The 5,165-nt window shown below is 42.6% G+C and overlaps 1 long non-coding RNA gene across 2 annotated transcripts; it reads left to right on the plus strand.

Annotated features, from left to right (window-relative positions):
* The first annotated feature begins 433 nt into the window (after positions 1-433).
* LOC119820631 lies at positions 434-4,116 on the plus strand. 2 transcript variants are annotated; one of them, XR_005286527.1, is made up of 3 exons: positions 434-652; positions 2,592-2,695; positions 2,774-4,116. It is a non-coding gene; the product is annotated as an uncharacterized LOC119820631 (long non-coding RNA). The 2 variants fall into 2 exon arrangements; XR_005286526.1 differs by lacking the exon at positions 2,592-2,695.
* Positions 4,117-5,165: the final 1,049 nt, after the last annotated feature.

Raw genomic sequence — 5,165 nt, forward strand, 5'->3', positions numbered from 1 at the left:
CTGCGTTCATCTTTCAAGGACAGCTGGTGTCCACAGGGACATTTGCCGTGGTCTGGCGGTGCTGGGGATAAAATGGAACATCCACCCTCTCCGGAGGTGTTTACAGTCCTTCAGGATGGAACTGAGCCATGTGTTCCAAATGGCTGCCATGAGGATCTCCAAACGTCTCGTGCAGCTTGCCTCTTGTGTTGATCTGCCAGCACATCCCTAAGAGTTTAAAGCTGATGCTGGGATAATGACGGTCCTTATGACACCTGGGTTATGGCGAGGGATAGACTGACAGCTGGCTATACTGTTTCTAGGTGGGTGTGTGGCAGTATCTCAGGAAGAGAGCAACCTTTGTGCCTATTGGCTGAGCAAGGTTCACCCTCCCCACGTGGGTGAGTCCCAGCCAATCTTATCGAACAGATCGAAAAAGTGGACAGAGGGCAAATTTCTGTGTGTTTGGGATTCCATCTTCTTCTGCCCTTGGACATTGACTCTACTCTTAGACTGCAGGCTCCTAACAAACAGGATCCTACTGCTTCTTACTGGTGTGGGAGACTTCCAGTTTGAACCAGAATGACACCATTAGCTTTTCTGGTCTCCAAACTGTAAACAAGTGATCGTGGAACTTCTCAGCCTCTGTCATCATCTGAATCACTGTTTCATGGTAAGTATCCTTTGGTCTTTCTAGATGTAGCCTATTGGCCCAGTGTCTTTGGAGAACCCTGGCTCATAGGTGCACATGCTGTAAAGACAGACCGTTTGAGTGTAAGACCAGTGCTGGCTACCACATGCCTGTGGCTTTGGAAGAGGATGAGTTTCTTTTTTCCAGGCTTCTTCATTGATAAAATGAGTAGATGTCAGCCAAAGCTATAGGAAGCTATATGAGACTCTAAGTTCTTTAAAAAATATTGGTAGAGTAGAGCATGCTTGACCGCTATTATCAGTTTTGAAGAAGCTACAGGGAAAGGCGTTCTATTGGTTAAGTACCGATCCTAACAACTTCTACTAATGATTTTAAGTATCTGGTCTTCTGCATGAGTAGGTAAACCACATCCCTGAGAGGTAATATCTATTTAAACAGCCTACAAGTAGCTAGAGAGCTAAACCATGCCCCTTTGTGGGGAGAAACTATATTTATATTTCTCATATGTATACACTGCTATGGCCAGCAGGGTACTGAAACTATTAGCTACCAAGTAACACTGTAGAAAGTGACTTTTAAAAGCTCTAAATGGTTAAATATTAGTGGTTTCCTGTAATGTAACCTAATACTTGCATCATGGCTGTTAAATTGCTTTTGCCTTCTACTACCCATCTCCCTAGATTCCCTAGAAATTCCATATCAGTAAGACCTTAGGGATCTTGCTGTGGGGCCAAAACTGTTTATTTCCTTATTAAGGGAAAGGTTTTGAAAGAGTCTATTGGTTGTTCATTGTCTTGTGTTGATGCTGAGTTTGGACAGAGTCCTCTTACGATTTGGAAGCAGTGTTCTCGATCTGCCATTTTTATTAAAGTAAGCTTCAAAGCCGACTTCGAAACATGGAGTCACTCAGGATACTTCTTAAAACCTCTGTGTTGTGTCCCTAGAAAATTCTAAGTGTCTCTTCTTTGAAATGTATGAATTACTGCCCGGTCCTCTTAGGAGGAGCACAGAATGAGGACTGATTCAGCGGAAGCCCTAAGAGGATTAGCAGCAGGCACCTGGCTCCAAACGCCTCCCAGCTGTGCGTAGCCTCTTTGGATTGTCAAGTTCCAGTGTCCCAGCTAGGGGGAACAGACTGAACAGGGAATCCTGTCATAGTGTTATTTCCTGGCACTGTGGTGGGTCATCTCATACACACGAATGACCTGAACAGTCAATGTGGGGGAGCAGAACACAAAAGAGTAATTATTTTGGTTTTTAAGACGCTCTAGGATTTGGCTCTGCTCCCTGCTCTCTTCCCCAGCAGGTCCTCTCAGCAGCTTTCCGCCTCTTCCTTTTTAGTAGAACTCTTACCCCCGCCTGAAGTTCCTTCTCCTTCCACTCTTTGCCCCTGAGATAAACAACCCAGCCACCATCCCAGTCCTTTTAAAGTCATCTATAGCATAGCCTACAACCTGAGGGTGGCGAGACCACCACGTGGACTTCTTTCATATGGGACGCACGCATCAAAACTTCCTTCTTTGAAAGGTTACCACTGTAGGGGGGAGAGGCTTGATAAAGACTGACATAAATCAAGGCCCTGTGGAGAAATGAGTGCTTCTGGGAAATACTATTTATCATTCATAAAGCCAACATTTGTTTGCCGGTAGTGGTCTAGGTAGTGGAGAAACAGTCCCTGAACTCCAAGAAACAGTCCAAAAGCTAGAACTACCTCTTCATTTAAAAAACATGATGGGGTCTTTCTCTGTGCAGCTCTGACTGGCTTGGACTTGTTATACAGACCAGGCTGGTCTTAAACTCAAGGATCTATCATGTGTCACCATAGAAGGCATGACACATACTTTATAATTTTTTTTCTTGAGGCAGGGTCTCATTATGTAACCTTGGCTAACCTGGAACTCTCTTTGTAGACCAGGCTGGCCCTGAACTTACAGATCTCCTTCTACCTCTGCTTCCCAAGTTCTAGGTTTAAAAAGGTGTGCCGACATAGCCAGCATGAAGCATGACTTTTCTAGTGTTGTTGTTTGCTGTTGTGGAGGAGTGAGGTCCTGTATTCAAAAATAGGTAAGAACTAGATATATTTGTCCTGCTGGAAATTTCCGTCCTCCAGATAACTGTCACCCTTACTGTCTCCCCCACCAGGTATACACCAGTGTGAATAACAAGGATCATAAAAGCAAGCAGCAGACAAGAACCAAGGGAGCATGCCTCTCTTCTCTTCTTGTTACTCAAGACACAGCGAGTCTTCCCATATCTCCAGGGACACTGATGACAGCACCAGGCATTTGTCACTGGGCCACAAAGGCGGTGCATCTGAAAAAAAAGGCCACCCACTTGGAGAAGCCTGCTTAATTTATCAGCCAGCATGCACAGATAGGGAAAGGGCCAGACTGAACTCAGGAGCAAACTCGTGCACAGGGAAGCAGGGGCAGGTGACTCCAGAGGTACAGACAGTTACACCAGAAGCTGCTAGTTGCAACCTTCTAAACAGTGTACAATTTACTTCTTGTTTTCTTTCCAGCTTGGGGCAAGCATTGTTCAGGGGAATTATAACAGTCCTTTGCTGAAGGGAGAAGAAAAGCCTTGGCTTAGTTTTTGGAAGCATAATAATTTTATTAACATAACTGGTTTTGAATATTACAGCCCCCGAAGGCAAGTGGGGTTCTTTGGGTTTTGCCTAACTTTGCACCCATTTTAATGAAGTATATTTTATGAGTAAGTCACTGCTGCATATAAATAAGCAGTTTCTTTCTTAATGAAGGGTGAATAACTGGTGTTTGTTGCTATGTGGATTCTTTACATATGAAGTATTTTTAAAGACTTTGGGTCTAAAGATAATTCAGGTTTGAAATGCTAATACAAAGTTGGCATTTGGGTGAGTATGATAGTTAAAAAGAATTACACATATTAATGTAGTAATTCCTAATTAGCAAAATGACTTTCAAATAAGCCATTGAGGTAGGTGTCTAAGGAGCAATATCTCTAATTGCCCTAAGATAAACTACAAACAGAACCTGCAGCAGGGTAACAGATAGCAATAAAATTTGTCAATAAAACAGATATTGCTTCACCTCTTTGGGCTCTGCTCTCTTGTCAGAGTGCTGCAAGCAGAGTTTTAATGGAGAATTATTTAAAAGACACCAAGGCACGCTGGGACACATCTCTGCTTATGTAAAATGTGGTGGAATATTCTTTTAATCCTTCAAAGCTAATCATAAAGGAATGGAAAATATTTAGGCAAAAGTTGCCTCCTTTGAAGACTTACGTGTCTACAAGAAGCTGGCCAGGATTATCAGCCTTTGCATCAAACACATCTTGTGCTTGTTTTTCATGTGAACACTGTGTACCAGCTAACTGTGATTACTATCTAATTAGGCCAGACTTTGCTGGAAGTAAGTAAACACTTTCATCACAGATGTATTCTTGGTCTCCTCTGTCATGTTTATTCTGAAACAGTTTTTAATAGTAAATCCACCAAACTCTGAAATTGTCTATTAGGTGATTTCTAAATCTTACCCTGATGTGAGTGGATTGGAATTGCCATGGTCATATCTTATAGCACAATTAAGGGTGAGGCCCACTTGTGTTGTTGGGGTTTCTGTCCTGCCTGGTTCCCACAGTCGTTAAGTCCCAAAGAATCACACAGAAGTCTACATTAGTTATAAACTGATTGGTCTAGTATCTCAGGCTTCTTATTAACTCTTACAACTTATATTAGCCCATTATTCTTATTTGTGTTAGCCACATGGCTCAGTACCCTTTTCAGTGAGGCAGTCACAGCTTGCTTCTTCTGTGTCTGGGCCAGGACTGCGGAGGAACTGGCTTTCTTCTTCCCAGAATTCTCCTGTTCTCATTGACCCGCCTCTACTTCCTGTCTGGTTGTCTCACCTATACTTCCTGCTTCGTTACTGACCAATCAGCATTTATTTAAAATATAACTGAAAGAATACAGACAATTGTCCCACACCACACTAGCCTATTTTGGTTACCTTTCCTGAAGCCACAGAGTAAGGACTAAGACACACAAAATGGGTAGGACGGTGGGTGGGAAATTTGGCCTCTCAGTGTCATGCTGACAAATGGGCACATGGGCCAAGCTGACTATATTACCAACTGTCCTAAACTTTTAACTCGGGTTATTTATTTGCTTACTTACTTATTTATGTTGGAAGTGTTACATTGACAGGCCATAGATATCTGTCACCAGAGATCATCTTGAAGTGACATAAAAAAAAAAATGAACTTCACCTAGAACAAAGTTGAGGAAAGACCAAACTGAATTCTGAAGACATTTGTATCCAGTACCTGCTATTCCCAAATCCAGTGATTATTCAAGACATCTCCAAAATAAGAGACTATTGTTTGCTCAAGACCTAGTTTGAGTTATTTTTATCATTTAAAACTCGGAGTCATGGTGAGTACAAAGAATTCCATGCAGTCTTAGTTTGACTAGAGATCCTAAGTGCAGTTTTTATAGATCTCTCCAAAGGAGGAGCTCACTCTGCTAAGGTGGGGGCCTACAGTTCAGAAGCTA

Source organism: Arvicola amphibius, chromosome 8, assembly GCF_903992535.2.
Source record: "Arvicola amphibius chromosome 8, mArvAmp1.2, whole genome shotgun sequence".
NCBI lineage: Eukaryota > Metazoa > Chordata > Mammalia > Rodentia > Cricetidae > Arvicola > Arvicola amphibius.